This window comes from Mus musculus, chromosome 14 (assembly GCF_000001635.26).
Source record: "Mus musculus strain C57BL/6J chromosome 14, GRCm38.p6 C57BL/6J".
Lineage (NCBI taxonomy): Eukaryota > Metazoa > Chordata > Mammalia > Rodentia > Muridae > Mus > Mus musculus.
The window spans coordinates 45,939,570-45,962,405 of NC_000080.6; the positions used below are offsets into that span (position 1 = coordinate 45,939,570).

The following is a 22,836-nucleotide window of genomic DNA, read 5'->3' on the forward strand; positions in this document are numbered from 1 at the left end:
CTCAGGTGACAGCAGATGCTGGGGAGGGTGTGGAGAAAGAGGAACCCTTCTCCATTGCTGGTGGGATTGCAAGCTGGTACAACCACTCTGGAATTTTTATCTTTTGATTAATACAGCTAAGGGGAAAATGCTGAGACAAAAGGTGGGGGAGAGAGTTGTAGAGACAGCCAGGATCACGATGCCAGTCGAGTGGCTCATGAACTTGGTGATGTCAGACTCACCTACAGGGCACAGGCACAATCTTAGAATACCCATTGCTGTGTCCAGAAGAGCTTTCTATGCCAACCTTGATCTAAGTTGCTGTGGCAGGCAAGGATAATGCTAACTGACATTTCATTTCTAGTGAGCAATAGCTTTCTGACATAATGGCTGCTTCCATGACTTGAGCATCAAAGGGAAACTTTGGCAACAACAGCCCAGCTCACATCACATACTTGGTCATCCTGTTCTAAACACACACACACACACACACACACACACACAGAGAGAGAGAGAGAGAGAGAGAGGGAGAGAGAGAGGGAGAGAGAGAGAGAGAGAGAGAGAGAGAGAATTTCAAACATATGCAAAGGCAAACAATGAGGCTAATGGCTTTATTACCTCATTTTAAAATTTAAATTTCAGTAAAATTTGTTTTTTGTGTGTGTATGCTCATGTGTAATATGTATGCAGGTGTCTGTGTATATATGGAGGCCTGAGGCTGATCTCAGTGTCTTCCCCAACAGCTCTCCAACTTTTATTATTGTCATTGTCATTGTTGTTGTTAATTTTGAGATAGGATTTCTCACTGTGCTTGGACTTGCGGTTTGGCTAGACTGCTGAGCCTGTGTGCCCAGGGACCCTCTCCGGAGATGGGATTAAAGTGCACACTGCCATAGCTGGCTTTTTTTTTTATGTGGGTGCTGAGGAGTCTAACTCATGTCCTTATACCCACTGGCAATCAGTTTGCTCGCTGAGCTGCCCCAGTACCCTGGGCAAGGATCTTTAAAAGCCTTGCTTCCGTTCACACATGAAGGCATTGTGGGGGGTTTTCTTTCAACACAGTTGCTTATAAATGAGCAGTTCTGACTAAAAATATTTGACTTAAAACAGGTATAAATAATTCAAGGTCCATGTTAAAGGAGAATTACAGCTCCTGTGACTGTTTACATAATAGATCCTAATTTAATACTTCAGTGTGAGGTGCAAAGGAACACTCTCTGAAGCTCTGTTGCCAGGTCCAGAGCTGTTCTATTACTCTGTATGCCTGTTTCTGCCTCTGTTTCCTCAACTGTACAAACGGAACAACGAAAGAACTTCATAGGATTGCTCTGAGATGGAATGCCTTCTCTGTCAGTTGCTCAGAGTGAATGTTCTAGACTATTCCCACAATGTTCTAAGCTCATTAACTTCAGTTTGCTGCTTCCAGTGTTGCTTGGTTTTTGTTCTGTTCTGTTTGTTTTCCCATTTGCTTGTTTTCTTCATACATCCAGCACGTGTGCTCTGTGTTTCATGTATACCATTCTGTGCTGGGTCGCAAGAGCAATAGGTTCTGACTTCATGCAGTTTAAAGTCCCCCATTCATCCTAATGCAGCCAGTGTTACAAAGAACAGGCACTTCTTGTCTCTTGATTGACAGCTTGCAGACTAATGATATATTAGAATGAGGAATGGCACTTGCACTCCTGGACTGTACTTCTGCTCAGCATCTCAACTTCTGTGGTCTTTAATCTTCCTTCAGTGCTGTGTACGTCTCTAGGTGTCGTTTCTTTAAGAAATGTTCAGCCCCGAGACTGACAGCAAGGCAGCAAACGTGAGGCACCAAGCTCTCTGTGCTCACCCCTGCAATCTCGTTAGTAATTATTATTTTGGCCTTTGTTTCCGTGGTCAATACCATGATGTTGGTGGTAGGAAAAGTGACTAAACATGTAGAAGTTGAGGGTATCAGATTCTGTACATTTCTCCTGTTGGTTAGGCTGTATTGAGGATGTTGGGAATTCTGTACAGTCAAATGAACTACTGCAATCCTCCAATGGTGACATGTGAGTACAGGCAGCTTCCTAGCCAAAGTCTTTAGTGAATCCAAGGTAATCTCCCTTTGAGTGGAGACTGAGGTATATTCCAGACTTTAAACACCATAGAGTCTTTAAAGCACGTTAGGGGATTTTGAAGTCTTCTGAACAAATGTTACATGCTGGTGATTGGACGGTCCCCTGTTAACATGGGCTTAAGTTCCTGGGATTCAAGCTGGAAATTTCTGACTTGTGTAGATGTTGAAATGACCACTCAGTCCTGAGTGCCATTTCCTCTGTGCTGAGAGCAAATTGGAAGTTCACCTAACAGGCCTTGGCAAGTTTTCCTTGTCTATAATTAGCATGTGTAGTTTAACAGCAGTTAACCCACCGTCCTGTAACAGGAGTTAACCCGCCGTCCTGTAACAGCAGTTAACCCACCGTCCTGTTACTTTTTATGGATTAGCTTTGTTATGCTACATGGTACAACCATTTGTGCTCCACATTAAATTGGAATTAAAGTGTTATTTCTGAAAGATCTTTTTCCCCTACTTTCCTCATTTCTTAAGTGAAACCATGATTTTGCGGCAAACGACTGTGACAAATTTGTGATTTTCATTAAAGAATTTAGTGACATTCTTTCCTAATTATAAACGTAGAGAGTATGAGTCCAAGGATTTGTGTACCGATTTGAAAATGTCAGCCACACCCTGTGTCTATCTGTTTACTCCAGCCAGTTGGATCTCTGCAATCTTGAAAGAAACACATTTTCTTTCTTTTTTCTAATTTTTAATATGTATTTACTTCATTTACATTTCAAAAGCTATCCCAAAAGTCCCCTATACCCTCACTACCCCCTGCTCCCCTACCCACCCACTCCCAATTCTTGGTTCTGGTGTTCCCCTGTACTGGGACATATAAAGTTTGCAAGACCAAGGTCTTCTCTTCCCAATGATGGCCGACTAGGTCATCTTCTGCTACAAATGCAGCTGGAGACAGGAGCTCTGGGGGTACTGGTTAGTTCATATTGTTGTTCCACCTATAGGGTTGTAGATCCCTTCAGCTCCTTGGGTACTTTCTCTAGCTTCTCCATTGGGGGCCTTGTGTTCCATCCTATAGATGACTGTGAGCATCCACTTCTGTGTTTGCCAGGCACTGGCATAGCCTCACAAGCGACAGCTATATCAGGGTCCTTTCAGCAAAATCTTGCTGGCCTATGCGATAGTGTCTGCGTTTGGTGGCTGACTATGGGATGGACCACCGGGTGTGGCAGTCTCTGGATGGTCCATCCTTTTGTCTCAGCTCCAAAATTTGTCTCTGTAACTCCTTCCATTGGTGTTTTGTTCCCAATTCTAAGAAGGGGCGAAGTGTCCACACTTTGTGTAAATGTAACACATTTTCTGTATCCATTCCTCTGTTGATGGACATCTGGGATCTTTCCAGCTTCTGGCTATTATAAATAAGGCTGCTATGAACATAGTGGAGCATGTGTTCTTATTGCCAGTTGGAACATCTTCTGGATATATGCCCTTTCCTTCAGTAGCGGCATGTCAGACTCAAGAGCAGTCTGTCGGGCAAGCATGTCGAATTGAGACCTCAGCCCTCCAGTATTGATGTCTGTTTGAGGGAGTTTTAATTAAAGTGTATTGTAGCAAAATATGCACAATGTAAAGTGTACTATCAACTAAAATCCACAGCCAGTGCCAGTAACATTCAAGATGCTACATAACATCTTGACGATCTGTCTCCAAAACTTGTTATAGTCACATGTTAAACGACGACCCTTTCTTGTTCCCTCTTCCCTGAAGTTCCTGGCAACCACCCTCATATACACCCCTCTCTGAACATCTCCCATGAGTGGGGTTACACCATGTTTGTCTTTCGGCGATTAACCTCTTTCATTTGATGCTTTGAAGTACGTTAGAATATCCCTCCATACATACCGTTATTTATAACATGGGTGGTATGAGATGATATCCTACAGTATGTGATGCATTTTTAATCTTCCGTATCTGTCCTGGACTCTTGGCTTGCTTCTACCATTTGGTTGTTTCAAACAGTGCTTAAGTGGGTATGGGTGTGGAAATATCTATTCCACTCCCTGGCTTAATGCTTTGGATGCATCCCTGCTGTGTTATTGCTTATGGTGGCTGTACCGATTTAAAAATTCTAACTAGTGCTGCAAGAGGGTTCCATTTCCTCGGATCCTTGCCAGTACTCACCTGCTCATGTTTGTGTTACTGTGGCAGACATCCCAATGAGCACATGCTGTTTATAAAAAAAATCACTGGCATGCTAATGTTCATGAGCATGCATAAACATACTTGTAAATGTTTAGTTTTGTTTTAGATCAAAATGTAGACTTCCCATATCACATGCTCCTGTTTTAATAACACAGATTAAGAATAAAACAGTGATAGGCATGTCAAAGAAATTATCTATCAGACAGAGGGAATAAGGAATAAGGGTGGCTTTGGGAGGCCTCTGGGGCATACCAGCAAACTCTTCAACACTTTTGAAATATATGCCAGTTAGCAGTTGGGCTGTTTGGCTTCCTTGTAAAAATATCACGAACATGTTTTGATGATGAGAGTTTATAACTTCTATTAATAAAAGGCATTATGAAGCCGAACAAGGCATTTGGAGGTCCAGCCATGCCCAGTGATGGCTGTCATATGCTAGAGTCAGAACTCCGCAGCCTTGGGTTGACCAGCACATTCGGCCTATGACAGCACATTCCTGTGTTCAGACTCCGTTCCCCCTCAGGCTTTTCACTGTGTTAAGGTTCATTACCCTGACCTGAACCCCCCAGTTTGGGCCTGGTAGAAAGTGGATTACTTCATTAGCAAGCCAGAATTGCTAGGTGAAAATCTATCTAACATCTCCCTCTCTGGAACAAATATGCCCAGGTTACTGGTAATACACCCATGTGGCATCATTTTCCCCTTATTTGGAACATACAGAACTAAATTAATAACAGTGCTTACAAGACCCTGGGGCTTTACGTAAAAGAATTTTGATCTCCTTAGGAAAGGCTCACCAGTGCTCTCGGGAGAGATGCACTTGACTTTTGACCTCTTTTCAAAGGCACCTGTGTGAGCTTTTAAAATCCACTACCACCAATTATCCACTTTGAACCCGAAGTGTTTAAACCTGGGACCACATTAACGGAGCTTAGCACATAGCCGTGTCATTGTGGACTTCCTGATGTGAGGAGATGTCTTGACATAGTTAAAAGGGAGTTTAGGGATGGGCATGAGATTAATCGGGTCGTCCTCCTGACAGCCTCAAACAAAGAAGCCTTTTAGCCACCTGGTTTGTGTCTCCCACACCTGCATTCAGATCGCCTGGACAGTTTTGTGCACTGTCTTGATCCCCTTCTCTTCAGGTGCTTGTTTGTTAACTGCACACTTAATGACTGATTAGCAGGGCAGTGGGGGAGCCCCGAAAGAGCAGTTTCCTCTGCAGGGGAAGTGGAGCCATGAGAGTGCAGTTGTTTAGGAAACCAGCTTAGGAAATCCCAGGTGAACTTCAAAATCTTTTCAACAGGAGACTCCAGCACACCCTATATTTTAGTTATGTGCATCCTTCTTTCTTCTGCTATCATTTAAGCCAGGGCAAATAGACATTTCTTTCTGCTGTGCATCATTGTGAGCTGGTTTCTTTCATACAAAATGTGGCTCTGATTTCACTCCCCGAGCTTATTAAATTTAATATTCTTATTTTTTACTTATGGTGTGGAGGACTTGAGCATTATACTACTAAGTTATTCCAGGATTTGGGAGGCCAGAGTAACTCCGTGAAAGTGAGATTCCAGTTGTCTAGCTAGCCCTTTAGCCTTTGCATGCTGCAGACTTTCAACACCAGCCAGGGCTGCATTGTTCACTGGAACCGAGCAAGGCAGAAATATTAGAGGCCTAGTTGAGTTCATATTCAATGCCTGGTTTAAATCACCGATGTTGTAAGATCTGGCCATGGACAACAAAAAAAAAAATCCAAATGTTTTCTGGTTCTAGTTTTTGATATTTTTTTTCCCTAAGAAAAGTAAAACCATACAGCATTTCTTGATTGCACAATGAAGAACAGAGATGGGCCATGCTAATAATTTATCCCAGTTTACCCTTAGCAGAGTTATGCAATGGCCATTTCAAATATACTCATCCAAGTTATTTGATCATAAGTTTCAAGAATTATTTTGTTGAATAAAGAGTAGAGTGCACTGCCTGGTATGCATTTGGCAGGTACACCAACCTGCTTCTTGCCCATGGAGAGCTGGAGTTCTTCAAATTTCTGCTTCCAATTGTTTTAGCATCTTTGTCTCTGTAATAACTATCTAGTGCATTGTCAATGGTAGTGGTGGTGTTAATAATCACTGACAGCACAATAGGAACAAGAATAGAAAAGACTACATCAGTGTAGATGTGTGCTAGGTACTACGTGAAGAGCTGCGTGAGTGTTTTAGCTTATTTGCTTTTCTAAGAAATGAGAGGGTGGTGATCCTGTGCAGGAATTATGGGGCTCATAGAAGAAAAAACAATTACCTAAAGTCATGTGCTTTGTAAGCAGGAGGAACACAGTTTGAACCTGGGCACTCTAATTACAGGGCAAATGATCTCAATAAGAAATATTTAAAAGTCTGTGTATTGGTCCAGCATCTTTGCTGACAGGTGAAACAAAAACCTTGCCTACATTTTTACATTGAGGGCATTACCAAGATAACAGAAGCTATAGATAAGTCTGTGCAAGAGTATTTGTGGAATCATTACTCTGTATTCTTGACATTTAAGATTCTATGAACTTAAAGAAAGAAAGGATAGGATTACCCCCCTTCTATCCCATGTATACTCACGGTGGCAACAGAAACTTCCCTTTTCTAGGGTGTGGTACTTATAGTCATAGAATTCATTTCCTTCCATCTAACTTTTTGGGAACACCTCACTTTTGAAACTAAGGTGAACTGATCAACACGGTGAAGTTTGCAGGTCACTCTTCATTAAAAGATTAAGTCACTTGTCTGTGTTGTCGTCAGCAATAATGTCTTTTAGCAACTGTGCTGATTTTCTCAGTAGTTGTATTGAATCTCTGTTGATGTAAAAGAAAGCTGATGTAAAAGAAAGGTTTAGTGTGTGTGTATCTGTCACCAACCTTTAGGGTTGGGCTCATGCTTTCACAAAGAAACTGAAGGAGAGATGGCTCAGAGTTAGGAGCATAACTCCCTGGCTCCTGCAGGTATCTGCAAGCACATGGTATTCAAACATATATTCAGGAATACTCTCTCTCTCTCTCTCTCTCTCTCTCTCTCTCTCTCTCTCTCTCTCTCTCTCTCTCACCCAATAAAATAAATCTTTAAATGTGTTGGCAAAAGAACACTCAGCAATAAATAGGTGCACCATGCCTGTTCCCTCACCCACACCCCCATTCTAAGTCATTTAGCTGATTTACCTTGAGATTCATCCTGTAGTAGAGTTTTGTGTAGACATAAGTAATTATTATCAAATAGACGTCATGAAGGACCTTAAGGAGAACCACATGCTCAAACTTTAATGCTAAAGACAACCAAAATAATGCTTAAAGGTACCCAAGAATGACAAAAACCATTGCCCAATATGTCTATATTAGTTAGGGTTATCTAGAGGAACAGAATTTGTATGTATAAAAGGGGGCTTATCAGAATGACTTACAGGCTGTTGTCTAGCTAGTCCAACAATGGCTACCTACCAATAGAAGATTCAAGAATTCAGTAGTTGTTCAGTCTATAAGCCTGGATGTCTTAGCTGTCTTCAGTTTACAGGATAATCCCAAAGAAATAGGCTCTAATGCCAATGAAGAAGTGACTTTGCCAGCAAGAACAAGAGTAAGCAGGCAAAGAGAACAAGCTTCCTTCTGTGTTCTTAATATGGGCTGCCAACAGAAGGGATGGGCCAGGTTAAAGGTGGATCTTCTCACTTCAAAAGATCTGTATTAAAGCTGTGTCCTCCCACCTCAAAAGATAGAGATTAAAAGTGGGTTTTCCAACTTTGAGTGATTTAATTAAGAAAAAAAAATTCCTCACAGATGCACCCAGCCAGTTGGGTTTTAGTTAATTCCAGATGTAGTCAAGTTGACAACTAAGAATAACCATCACAAATCTACCCCTTGTCAGCTTAACACACAATCATATCTCCTTAGGTCATGTTTAATTTCCAAATGAAAATAATAACTAGGTCATAATTACATCTAATGTGATACAACCATCTCATGATACAACTGCAAATGCATTATAGATTTAGAATATGTGGGAATGTCCCTTGAGGGACATACTTTTGTATCTCAAACTTAAATATGATAATCAATAATATTCTTCTAATTGATGTTATATTGCATGATAAAGAAATCAAGAAAAGAGAATGCAAATATCTGTATACTCTTAACAAAACATGAGAGAAACTCTCATGTCAATTATAATCCTGGTTTCTGCAACTGTTCATGTGGCCTTAGCTGGTATTTATAACCTCCTTCCTTTAATATCCATTTCTGTATTTTTTCTACCATCAGCAAGCACCCCAGGAGGCCTTTGTTCTCTTCCTGGAGAAGTCACCCATACCTTCATTCCTGAAGAGTCTGTGCCCTTTGTCATCTTGCCTGGATTAGATCGTTGTAGTTTCCCATTGACTTTAAACACAAGACATGGGAACACTAAGACATGCCCTTAAGCAGTGGCTCTCAACTTTCCTAAGGCTGTGACCCTTTAATGCATTTCCTTAAGTTGTGGTGACCTCCAAACCATAAAATTATGTCATTGCTACTTTATGACTGTAATTTTGCTACTGTTAGGAATCATAATGTAAATATCTGATAGGCAACTCCCAAACAGTGATGACCCACAGGTTGAGGGGAGGCCTAAATTGTCTCTTGCACTCCAGACACCATCTTTCTTAATTCTACTGCAGAGAAGCAAACAAATTTCCCCTTAGGAATCTGGATCAATTACTGTCCTAACACTGTATTCCTTTCTCTTAGCCTGTTGACTGAAGGGCACCAGAAGCCCAAGGGTAAAGGTCTGAGCTTCCAGTTCAATGGAATGTTTGTTGTGTCCCCTGTCAGGAGTGCTTCTTCCTCTACAATCAAATATTCTAGGACAGAAGAACTTAAAATCAAGGAGCAAAAATGTTCATAGTGGGCTGCTAGGGGTGACAGTGAGTGGAACAATTCCCTTTTCTAATTCCTGATCGTGAATCTCAGCCATAGGAAAATATATACCATATATTAGATACTGAATCAAAGCATATACCACTTTCTAGAGAACCCTGCCCCAGTTCCCAAGGCTTCTGTTATATCATTGGCACTGTAACCGTGACTTCAAAAGGCCATTCCATCTTTCTATCAGGCCAGGTGCTTCAGGATGGTGGGGAATATGGTAAGACTAGGGGATTCCATGACTTTGGGTCCACAGCCACACTTCTCTAACTGTGAAGTGGGTTCCTTGGTCAGAAGCAATACCGTGTGGAATCCCATGGTGGTAGATGAAGTATTTTGTAAGCCCACAGATTGTGGTTTTGACAGACTCATTTCAGGTAGGAAAGGCAAGTCCAAAACCAGAATAAGTATCTACAACAGTAAGGACAAACTGTTGTCATTTCTTTGGAGGAAGTGGTTCAATGTAGTCAACCAACCTGTCACTTTGCTATGTGGTCACCCTTAAGAATGGTGCCATATCTGAGGCCCAGTGTTGGTCTCTGCTGTTGGCAGATGTGGTACTCAGCAGAATCAATAACCCAGCCAGCCTTGGTAAGTGGCAGTTCATGTCACTGAGACCATGTATAACCCCCAACTCTGCCACCAAGGCCACTTTGCTCATGGGTTCATTGACAATGATAGGGATGGCTGGAGAAACAGTTGACTGCCCACAGAATGGGTTATCCTATCTGTTTGATTACTGAACTTCTCCTTTGCTAAAGTCACCTTTTGATGAACATCCACAGGAGTCAAAAATATCTTCACATCCTTTGTCCATTTGGCAAAAATCTATCCACAGACTTCTCGCCAGATGTCTTTCTCACCAATTTACCAATCATGCTCTCTCCAAGTTTTTGACATTCCAGCTAATCCATTGGCTATAGCCCATGGCTCAGAGAACAATCCCACATATGGTCATTTCTCCTTCCAAACAAAATATATGACCATGTGTACTGCCCACTGTGAAGATTTCCTTTCAAGGTTGTCCCAGAAGGGAGTGGTAATATTGTACTTCTGGATGCAGAACCATCAATAAACTGGGCCCTAGTCTTCTATTCCCTAGTCAACCAATAACAAGGCACACCAGGTACATGCTTGGTAGCAGACTGCATTATAACAGTAGTAGAAATCATAAGCGTGTAGGCAACTTGCATGTGACTTCAAAACCTGTTTGAGCACTATCATGCATATAGCACTTCCATTTGATAATGGATTGCTACTGTAAACTTTATGATCTAGTAGATTAGGTAACATCCAGCTCGTGGTGGGCAACTCAGGTCAAATGGTTAACTTGGTGGCCCATTGTCAAATGATCGGTTTCCACTAAGGGCCAATAGTAGATGAAGAGCTCTCTCAAAGGGTGAATAGTTGTCTGCAGATGATGATAGAGCCTTGTTCCAAAATCTCAAAGTTTTCTTCTGTGATTCAACTATAGGAGCCTGCCAAAGGTTCCAAACGGAATCCATATCTGACAGTCAAGTTGATCATATGGTTCGGTTGGTTACAGCAGCCTTCACAGCTGCCTGGACCCATGGAAGAGTTGTCTCTTGTTCAAAGCTCCACACAAAGCTAGGAGCTTTCTGAGTCACTTGGTGTATGGGCTGGAATAACATACCCAAGTGAGAAATGTGCTGTCTCCAGAATTCAAATAGGCCCACCAAATGTTGTGCTTCTCTTTTGGTGGTGAATGGGCCAAGTGCAATAACTATTTTTGGCTTAGAACATGTATCTCTGCATGCCTCATACCATTGGACTGCTAAGAATTTCACTGAGGTAGAAGACTTTTGAATTTTGGTTAGATTTATTTCCCATCCTCTGATGCCCATATGGGTTACTAATAAGTCCAAAGTGTTTTCTATCTCACGATCAGTTGGCCCTGTCAACATAATGCTATGAACACAATGAACCAATATAATACTTCGTGGAAGAGACAATCAAGATTCCTTCTAACTAAGTTATGACACAGGGCTGGAGAGTTAATATATCCTTGAGGTAAAACTGGGAAAGTAGACTGATGGTCTTGCCAACTTAAAGCAAATTGCTTCTGGTGATTCTTATGAACAAGTCACGAGGAAAAAATATTTGCTAGATCGATGGCTACACACCATGAAACAGGCGATGATAATCTGTTCAAGTAAGGGCATCACCTCTGGTGCAGCAGCTACAATTGGAGTCAGTACTTGGTTGAGTTTTCAATAGTCAACTGTCCTTCTCCATGATCTGTCTTCTCAACGGCCAAGTAGGAGAGTTAAAGGGAGATGTGGTAAGAATCACACCCCCTGTACTTTTCCTGATTCTTTATAATAGCACCAATTTCTGAAATTTCTTCAGGGATACGGTGCTGTTTTTGATTCACTACTTTCCCTTGCAAAGCCAACTCTAAAAGCTTTCCTTTAGCTTTTCCCGTCTTAATAGCCCTCACTCCACAGGTCAGTGAACCTGGTGAGCATCCTGACAACTTCTAAGTCTATCTATCTCAATTACACATCCCAGGACTGGGAAAATAACCACAGCATGAGTTTGGGGACCCACTGGCCTTACTCTTGAGTCAGACTTCAGCCAAAACTTCATTATTCACTTGTTCTCCATAAGTAACTGGAGGGTCATGATGTTTCTTGGGAACTCCTGGAATCAGTGTCAATTTCAATAGACCCTGGAAACCCTGATGGTTTCCTTTTCCCCAGTGTACAGTTACCTTTGCAAAAGACCATAGGTCTCTCTGGGGGAAAGGCTGGAAAAAGGCTAACAGTAAAACTCTTGGGTATTTTATCAAGTTCCTTCCTTACAAAACCTCTTCAGCCCTTCATGGTTATGAGTCTGTAAAATGGCTCAAGTCTGGAAATGGGTTTATGTGCCAAGATTACATTTTGCCATCATCCAGCCTTTCTTTCATCTGTTTGAGGATTTTTCTGCTTATATAGATCAAATAAAAATGAAGTAGGCTTGTTATCCATTTCATGCCTGGAAATACTAGATTGATTATCTAGTACCAGAGGTCCATACCAGTCATGCTACCATAAAAATCATTTTGCCTGTGTTGCCCATTACAGTTCAGGCCCATATGGACATTGCTTTACATGTGTTGTCCATTATGATAACTATGATTAGCTTGTCTTTGGTGATTCAGTGCTGCCACCTTGCCCCTGGTACTTCAGGGTCTAATTAAGCCCACTGCCTTTAATTTATTGAATTGAGCAGCAGTATCTCTAACCCTAAGGTCTGGAACAAGAAAAACAGCTGACAACAAAGCTCTTCAAATGTGCCCCTCTCACCACTTTGTGTCCTATATAGGATTCGTGAAGGGCATGTCTTCTGTGTCTTTCCATTGTGGAGAATTAGGTTTTACACAGCGTTCCTCCTCTAGCATTGCAATTTCCCTGAGTCTTAAAATCTCTTCATCAACACTAAGCCAAGGAATATTAAGTATTTCCAACTTCATTTCAGTGAGTCATCTTCTGACAAGTATCTCAGCCAACCATTCAAACAAACTTTTGATCCTTGTTAAAACTGTGTATGAGCTTGCATGTGAAACAATCTCCAGGGGGCCAGATGAATAAATCCAATCTGGTCCAGTTTTATGTTCCTTCCACCATTATCCCACTCCCTTAAAATCCACTCCTACACATATTCTCCAGACTTCTGCTTGAATGTAGTAGTGAACGCATTAAGTTCTAATTGCCTATATTGGAGTCTGCTTTGCTTTAAGTCTGGATATGGGTCTAGAAACAACTATTGGTGGGAGCTGAGTGATATCAATATTGTCTTGCTTGACATCTCCTTCCTAAGGACTAACTTCTAGTTAATCAGACAATAAAGGATTGATTCTCTCAGTCAAAGGTGGAAAAGGCAATATTTCAGGGTCTGGGTGAGAGTATGGCTTCTGTTGAAGGCGGAGAGACTACCTCTTCAGGTGAGATAACCTCTTAAGAATCCAAGAGTTCAAAACTCTAAGTTTCAATAGGGACCTTCCACATGTCTCCATTCCAAGTTACAAGATCTCATTCTTTAATGATTAATCCCCCTACTTTAACTGCTAACAGCCTACCTCTGAAGCTGGAACTTGAATTTTTACTGCAATTCAGCTGAACTTATAATGGTGGCTTCAATTTTCTTTTCCACAACTTGAGCTCTTCTGCTCCTGGAGAGATTCTCTTCCAGGGCATGCTTAGAAACCTTTAGAATGTTTGTTCACATCCAGAGTCTGTCAGTTTTATCCCTGAGTTCATTGTGGTCCTCCACTGTGTTCCGAGATGCTACAAGTTGGTTAATTTTATCGTGGAGCTCATTCTTCTCCTTTGTCAGTTCATTCAGAGGTGAGCATCTCTACTAGCATCATTATTTTCCATCTTTTCACACAAATTGTCAAACGTTTTATATGAAAAGTCACCAAGTCTGTTACTAGTTACAAGTGGCAAATCAGGGTTATCAAATGCATTTGTCTCCTTAAGTTTGTAAGGTAGGGCTTTCAGTACTCTCTGAGCTTTTAGGAGAAGCTTTAGTAACTGGAGAAGCTTCAGTCACAGTTAGCAAATTGGAAAGCCTATTCCAGATACTTAAAAAAATCATCCTTACAATGCTGTTGCTCTAGAACTACTTCTGGTACTAAAAGCTGTATCAGTTAAGGTTTTCTAGAGGCACATATGCTTTAATGGCTTACAGGCTATAGTCCAGTTAGTTTAAATATGTCTTGTCTAGCAATAGAAGAGCTAAATAATCCAAGAGTTATTCAGCGGGCTGATGTATCAGCGGGCTTTAGAGAAAATCAGAATCCTGAAGAAGTAGGCTCCAGTACCAGTAAAGAAATGGACTTAGTAGTAAGAGTGAGAACAAGCAGGCAAGGAGAGCAAGCTTCCTTCCTTCTTCCATGTCCTTTCTATAGACTGCCAGAATGACCCACATTAAAGGCAGATCTTTCCACCTCAAAAGATCCAGGTTAAAATTGTGCCTTCCCACTTCAAATGAGTTATTTAAGAAAAAAAAAATCCCAGCCTTTGGGTTTTAGTTAATTCTAGATGTATTCAAGTTGACAACTAAAAATGATCATCACAGAGTCTTTCACTCTCTTGTCTGCCGGAAGCACCCAAAACCACCAGGAAATTAATTCGATGTCAGGACTTAGAAACCAGAGCTTGCAAGCTTTCTTCCCAAGATCAAGTCTCCCATTCCTCTGTCAGAACTGGTTCAGCCTCCTCCTCATTCCTAGTTTTCTCTTAACTTGAGATGTCTCCTGCCTACATGTTCCTTTCTTACCATTGTCCCATTACTTCTAGTTACAATCCCCTTTGCCATGTTACCTAACTCCCATCGGTCCTGCAGACAGTCAGATCATCTTTAGTCCTTCCTTGGGTGTCAACCTTTGTTTGACATTTCCCTCCTTCAGTGTCACCGTTCTGACTATTCAGTAATTTTTTTTTTTTGGTTGTTGTTTTGTTTTGTACTTGCTTTGAACTCTGTATACTCTCTCTTATTGTGAGTTCTAAGTCTGAAAGGACCCTCCTGGGTGTGGAACAATTGGGCTTGATGAGAAAGTCAGCATCATCTCTTTTTATATGTACAAGGTACTTCACCAGAACCTTTAAAAGATAATTTTTGAGTTCATTCTGCCTTCTGAGGTTGCCATAGAAATAGCTCTTATTTTCTCATTTCTAGACTTTCACCTTGCCTGGAATCCTGGGAACTTATGGCTCACTAGAGCAGTTCTGTCCAGTAATTTTGAGTCATACATATAGTTATAAATTTTTGGATAGCTACAGTGTAAAAAATAAAAACACACTTATGGGGTTAGAGTTATTAATACTTAGTTTAATCTACTCAAATTACCATTTCAGCATGTAGACAGTTCTATTATAAAAGTATGGATGTGATATTTAAATTTCCCTTTTCTACTAAAACTTGAAAATTCAATGTTTTATACTTATATTTCATCTCAACTCAAACATCATATATATTATCAAAAATGAAGTGTTCCATTTGTGTTTGGAATTTATAAAATTTAATGTGGAATTAGATTTACATGTTTTTCAAACATATAGTTCCCCTAAATTTTCTGCTCTAATATTTAAATTTTAATAACTAAAATGACATGAAGTTTATAATTGAGCCACTGTGTTTCACTGGCCCCATATTTCAAGCTTTCAATGGCCCATCTCAAATACAGCTTAGTTTTCATTTCCATGAGATAGCTTTTATATTTTGGACTTTGGATCACATAGACTTTTGCCCACATGTGGATAGGTGGGAGGAATGGGGTTTTTCTGTTTCACTCTTTGAATTTTCCTGAGGTGTTCCTTGGAGGTTTTGAAAATACAAGTTTTTGGATGTTAGATTAGAATGCAGTGGTGTGATTTTGAAATGAATTCCTGTAAGTACTATGAAATTAACATATTACCATAAAGAGATCCTAGAAATCAGAAATGGTAAGACCCATAACGTGTGTAGGCTTGAACATAGTTGCCAGGTCATGGTTATCTACTGGCATAACTGCTTTTTTCTTTACTTTATCATAAAAGTTAAATGGAAGCTTCTAGAACAAACATATCCAAATGCTGAACTATGGTAAAATGCTGCATAAGGCAGGACTAAAGGGTCATGTCTCTGTCCTGATCAATAGCCTCTCTATAAAAACCCACAGCCAACATCATGATTGATAGTGAAAAATGAATGCTTTAACCCCTAATGTTAGGAGCAAAACAAGGGTATTTTACTAATGTTCAGTGCTGTATTGAATGAAGCATCTAGTAAGAGAAAATTTAAAAGAAAAGAGGGGAGAGGGGTTCACATCTGAAAGGAAAAAGTTATATATATGAAATGGCATGATCTTGTATTTGGAGTGTCCCAGGATCTTCTGTTTAGAGCCAACCACTTCCCAACATCCAGGTAGTACTGTCCTGGGTGAGACTTCTTCAGAGAGATATGTCACTTGGGAAGTTGAGTGCTCCCAGAAAATCCCTCAGCCAATAGACTCCTGGCTATACTTGAGAACTATTTCACCAGCAGCTTTCAAGGGCCCAGGACAAAGAGGCTTGCTGCTGAGCCTGATGGCCAGGGATTGATCCCTAGTATACGCATGGTGGTAAGAGAACATTGACTCCCAAAAGTTGTCCTCTGACATTCTCCATGGCGTGTTCATTATCATTTACTCATTAACACACACACACACACACACACACACACACACACACACACACACACTCATTCTCTCTCTCTCTCTCTCTCTCTCGCTCTCTCTCCATATATATATATATATATATGCAAACAATTCACCTATAGCAAGATGAAATCTTTATTGAATCAAGGCACATAAATTTCACATGGAGTGAAGACACGGTTTGCAGCAACACAGACTTACTTAACAATTTCTTTCAACTCAGGGCTCAAGCATGGTTTCCATTGACCTAGCAGGCGAAGGTCATCAATAGCAAAGAGTTTCCAGCTAAATTGCTTTTATAGGAACAGTAATAAAATTACTTAGAAATGAGTTTGTTTGCAGTACATATTAGGTACTCTCAAGTGATTACAAAATTGCATGCAAAATGTATCTGTATATATATATTTTTTGAAGAAGTTGAGTGTTTACTTTTTTAATAAAAGCATATTTTTACAATTTATAGTAGCAGATAACAGTGAGGAAAGATGCAAAATAAGAGAATTAAACAAATGAGTCAGGAATGATAAAAATTGTGTGTGTGTGTGTATGTGTGTGTGTGTGTGTGTTGAACTGAGGAGAGAAGGATCAAACATATGGAGCACTTTTTAATGTTCTATTCAAAGCTTTCTCCCCCTCTCCCCTCCCCATGCTTCCAATGTGTTCACAAATTAAAACAGCATTAAAAGAAAACTCAAAAGTTATTTTAAGAAACCCAGAAAAATTTGTCCCTTCATGTAGACAGCAGGACTGAAGGTCAGGCAAACCCCGGTCTTCCCAGAGTGCCCGCCTCAGGGCTTGAGGCCCACAGTTCTTCCTGCAGATGCCCACACTTGGCTGACAGAGCCCGGCCTGTGCTTCATGAGAAGGGAGGTGTGGCTGTAGCATTGGCTGAAAGAAACCAGATCTCCCTGTGATGAGTGATGAGCTCTTCGTGATGGATGGTCTCGGAGGGGACAGGTGGGGGCAGGGGCAAGGTCACTTAGGAGGAGAAACAAGGTGAACTTTGCAGTGCCCAGCACAAGCAATCAGTCCCTGCCAGGACATTCATCTGAACAACTTTCGAGCATCCATCTGAACTTCCGGACCTTCTCTTTCCCGGATGTTCCATTCCTGAAGAGCAGGACAGAAGCTTCTCCTTACTGGCTGAGACCCTTTCTAACACACTTCACTGAACACTCCAGCCATGCTGCATTATGTCAGCACAGGGTGGGGTCTGAAGAACAAAAAACGGTCTCTCATGCTTGGAGTGGGAATGATTCAACTCCACGAGGGAACAGGCCAAGGTGAAGGACGCACAGTTCCTGCCTAATGATTTCCTCATTTACAGAGTCCAAAGTGTGAGAGAGACTGAGGGTGAGAGAGCCTTCAACTCTCCTTTTAAAGGTGTCCCCTGTGAGGAGCCTTTGGTGTCTTTTGAATGACCTTTTTCTTTTCTCTCCCTCTCCCTCTCCTCCCTCTCCCTCTCCCTCTCCCTCTCCCTCTCCCTCTCCCTCTCCCTCTCCCTCTCCCTCTCCCTCTCCCTCTCCCTCTCCCTCTCCCTCTCCCTCTCCCTCTCCCTCTCCCTCTCCCTCTCCCTCTCCCTCTCCCTCTCCCTCCCCCTCTCCCTCCCCCTCCCCTCCCCCTCCCCCTCCCCTCCCCCTCCCCTTCCCCTCCCCCTCCCTCTCTTGTAATTTCCTTGGTTTTAATGGTCTTTGTTGTGATGCACAGGCCAGACTCCAGCTGCTCTTCCCAAACCTCTGGGAGAGGCCTAGTTACATCTCGTTCTCATAAATCTCGAGTCCAGTTCTAGCAGGTCTTTAAGCCTGACCCTGATATGCCCAGGCAAGAGATGATTAGAAACAGCAGAGGTGGAAAAGGCAGGTGCCAAGTTGTGTCCACTTAAAAAAAGACACCATCTGGCAACAGCTGTCTCAGCATGGGCTGCTGAGTGACACACATCTGTCTGAGCATGGTAGGGCCGGACTGGAGAGGACAATCCAATGTTTATATTTTTGTAAGTCTTTCCAAGGAAGCCTAAAGTTGAGACTGGGGCTATTGGGAGGGGCCTCTGATGTCCACAACATTGTATGCTTACCGGATACAATTTTGTTAGAGATATAATTGAATAAATGTCACATAGATTTGTCACCTGTATACATTTGTCACCATGCTATATATCCATGAGTGGCCATCATTCAAATGTGCTAATAGTAAACCTTAACGATGTCAGGTATTTAGTGTTTGGTGAATTGGAGCCTTTTAAATTGAACTGTTACCAAAGTCCTTGGGTGTGGCTGGTGACTAGCTGTGGTGCACATGCTGAGTGAAGTGGTATATGTCACTTCCTGGCAGAGGCTCTTAAAGGTGCTTGCGTTATCGCTCATCTCTCTCCTGCTAGAAACCATGTGTTGAGAGGGCAGAACTACCTGACAGAGGCAGGTGGGGCTCCTTAGTCACCTCAGGAGAGCAAGCTCCTTTCAGGGGTGTTTTACAAGCTAGAATGGCCTTTGTATGAGCGAGCGAGTTTTTCTCACAGGTATGGAGACTGCCATTCTGGTTTGTGGTTGCAGTGCTGTGGTTTGAACGTGTCCTCTCCAAAATGGGAGGGTGGGGTATCGATCCTCACCTTCAACCCTTAAGGTTCATAGAGGTCACATCTTCAGATCCTTGAGCATCACTCGGGCAGTAGCAGGAAGGAAGCATCCTGCCCAGCATCTGTAATGGGTAGCAGATGTAGTGTGATCTGTAATGGGTAGTCTGCAGGCACTTCAATAATTGGTACTTAGATCATTACTTAGAAATCGTCAAAAAGTATGTTGGTCCAATACTTTTGGAAGACAATGTATGAATAATTAATTTACACATATCTAGGGCTAGAGAGATGGTTGAGAAGTTATGAATGAATATTGATTTCAGAGGATCCTGATTTGGTTCCTAGCACCCACATAATGGGTCACAATTATCTGTAATTCCAGTTTCAGGGGATCTGATACCTTCTTCTGGCCCCCACAACATCTATACACATATGGCCCATAAGTCAACATGAAGGCGCATGTGCACACACACACATAAATAAATAAACAAACAAATAAATAAATAAACAAACAAACAAATAAATAAAATCTTTAGGAGGCTGAAGAGTTGACTCAGCAGATAAGAGCCACATGGTGGGTGGCTCATAGGGATATGATGCCCTCTTCTGGCCTCTGAGGGTACCAGTATGCACACAGACATATATGTAGGCAAGACATCAACACACATAATAATAAAATAACAATTTCAAATAATTACTAATTAGCTGGGTGTGGTGACATATACTTTTGATCCTAGCATTGGGAAGCAGAAGCAGTTGGCTTTCTCTGAGTTTTTAGCCATCTTGGTCTATGGAGTGAATTCCAGGGTAGCCCAGAACTATGTAGTAAGACTCTGTCTCAAAACAACAATAACAAAACACTTTAAAAATTAAAAATCACACAATCTTTTGTTGCAGCAATGTCACCTCTAGAAATGGAGCATCCAGAAATAGTTAATTAAGTACTAAAATCAATGTATCAAAATGAATTTATTACAAAATTATAACATAAATATCCAATAGTAGGTAGTTATTCAATGGAAAAATAATTTCATCTGTTGCTTAGTCTATATGTAGATTTAATAAAGAAGTCCTATTTATTTATACTGGTGGAGAGTGATAGACACTCTGAAAGGTGGCCTCTACGACGGTCTCCAGTATTCCTGTCTTCTGGTTTTTATGTCATGTGTTGTCCCCACTTTTTGAGTGTGGGCTAGACCTATTGGCTTGCTTTAATGAATAGGCATGAGACAACATAGGGGACACCATCACCCACCCCCACATTCCTCTCAACAATTTATGTTTTACTGGATTCAGGCTGTTGGTGGTAGTGTGTGTCCTTTGCCAATTGTGTATCCTTTGTCATCCTGGCACTATCTTTTGGCTTCTTCTACTTTAGCATATTCTGAAGTGTCTTCCTAACCCTTCTTTATTGTTTCTTTGGGGCAACATCTCAGCATTTCAGATTCCTTGGCATAGCGATATGCTGAGTCTCAGGTCCTTTGGTCCTGGGTTACTTATCTTCTTTGTTATGTCGCTTTCTGACCACATATTGCTATCAATTGTCTTTATTTTATTTTATTTTATTTTATTTTATTTTATTTTATTTTATTTTATGCAGAAGTCTATTCTCTCCTTTCACCATGTTTGTTTTGGGGATTGGACTCAGATCATGTGATGTCTTAGTTTCTCTTCTATTGCTGTGAAAAGGCACCACAACCAACACAACTTATAGAAGAAATAGTGTATTTGTGGCTTACCTTTTCAGTGAGTTAGAATCTTTGACCATCATGGTGCAGAGCATGGTAGCAGCTAGCAGGCATGGAGGTGGGCAGGAGCTGAGACCTCATATCTCGATCCACAAGCACCAAGCAGAGAAAGCAACACACTGGGGAAGGGAGAGGGTTTTGAAACCTCAATTCCCACCCCCAGTGACACATATTCTCTAGCAAGGTCATACCTCCTAATCTTTCCCAAACAGTTCCACCAGTGGGGAACTAAGTATTCAAACATATGAGCCTCTGGGGGCAGTTCTTATTTCAAACTACTACATCAGGTTGGGTATAAGCACCCCTAGTCACTGAGCCATCATACCAGCCTATTATATTATGATGAAGGTGATGATGATGATGGTGATAAATAGTAGTAATAATCGTACTAGTAGCAGCAGCAGTAGTAGTAAATTGGTGTGTACATATGTGTGTGCATGAATGTGTGTGTGTGAATTGTGTGAATGCTCATGCATAATGTGTATATAAAGGCATGCATAGCACAGTATAAATGTGGATGTCAGAAAACATCCCTCAGAAGACAGAAGAGGGTGGGTCAGGCATCTTTTCCTCCTGAGTCATCTGGACATCTTTTGTCTGATCTTCTGCAGAGACACTGATAGGGGAGGGAGGACAGAGAGAGGAAGTAGCACTTGGGACCTGAGTGAATATGTAGAAATGTGCTTAAAAGTATGCATAGCATTATGCATGAGGCAGAACACCCAGTCCTTAAAAGTTCTCATGGTCATTGTTTTTTGTTTTTAATAGAGACAGAGACTAAAGCAGGAGATCACAACAGTGTCCCGGGAGCCAAAAAAGGGTGTGTTGAAAAAAGAGGTGGCTAAATGCCACAGAGTTAGAGGCCAGACATGTCATAGCAGAAATAATTATTCAGGGAGTTACACATGTATGGAGCTCCTCTGAGGATACAGCTTATTCCTGACCCATTGACAGGCCTTTGCTGTCTAAGTAGGCTTAGGAGACCACTATGTTGGGATGTATTTTCAGTTACAACTGAACCAAGCAGCTATGAGTTTGTTGGGTGAACCCAGGGAGGGCTTGAAGAACAGGCCGGTGGTGCTTAAATCATTACAAGGAGGCCTCACGGTGGAAGACCTAAGATAATCAGGAGAGGTAGGCCTAGATGTCGGAAACTGAGTGACTGTGTGTGTTTGCATGCATGTGTTTGTTCCCAGATGTGTGGGCACAATGAGAGAACAAAGGTAGTGTATCATGACAGAAGCTGCAGTTTAGACATGCACATCTCCAGTATCCATGGAAACTACCAGGTGTGGAACCTTTAGGAGGAAGGGCTCAGTGAAAGGTGGTTCTTAGCATCTCAGGGAAGGAGATTAGTGTTTCTCGTGGAATCTTCAGTTTTTGTGAGACATTACTGACACCTCTCTGCTCTTTGGCTTACCCTGTGATCCCTCCCCCTGATTCTGTGATGACAAGAGATCAAGAAACACTGTTTTTTTTTGTTGTTGTTGTTGTTTTTTACTTCCAGCTTCCAAGGATGTGAGCTAAACAACCCTTTTTATTTTTAAAAGTACCAGCTTCCAATATTTCCCTGTAATAATGAAAAACTGCCTGATACAGAATCCGAGAGGGAGGGAGGAGTCACTATTCATGTTTCCCAGAGGTCTGCTCAGCTCTGGGCCATCACCATTGCTTTCAGAACAACCAAGGTCTCTAAAACATTCAGGATTCCCCTGTAATGAGGGACAGTCACATCAGGAGAATATCATATGCTGCTTCCCTGACACACGTGGTTTGGGGACATCTTGAATATTGCATATGGTACCATGGCTTTACTTTAAGAAAATTCAATAATGAAAAATAACTGGGAATTTAAATTCCTGAAATAAATCCAAAATGGAAATCCAAGGGCAAAGTTCCTGTTTTGAATTTCTTTTATTCCCTTCATCCCCAAGAATCTCCATTGCTTCTCTACTGAATAGTTTATCTCGGGGCTCTGGGAAATGGTTCTTCCATAACTTTAATAATGATTTCTATTTTAAAAGGTTTTTCCAACAACTTGTTAGGAGTGTGTCTATTCCGTAGTCAGAAATGTGACCATAGATGTAAGTTCAAAAACTTGTTAGGGATGTGTCTATTCTCTAGTCAGAAAATGTGTCTTTAGATGTTAATTCAACTGCAAATGTA

At 41.4% G+C, this 22,836-nt stretch overlaps 1 annotated feature.

Annotated features, from left to right (window-relative positions):
- Window positions 4,271-5,558: an enhancer, noted in NCBI's record as "VISTA enhancer mm384". NCBI's record gives its function as "enhancer in: neural tube[5/9] | limb[9/9] | branchial arch[8/9] | nose[8/9] | facial mesenchyme[6/9]" and the evidence as "EXISTENCE:transgenic organism evidence [ECO:0001131][PMID:17130149]".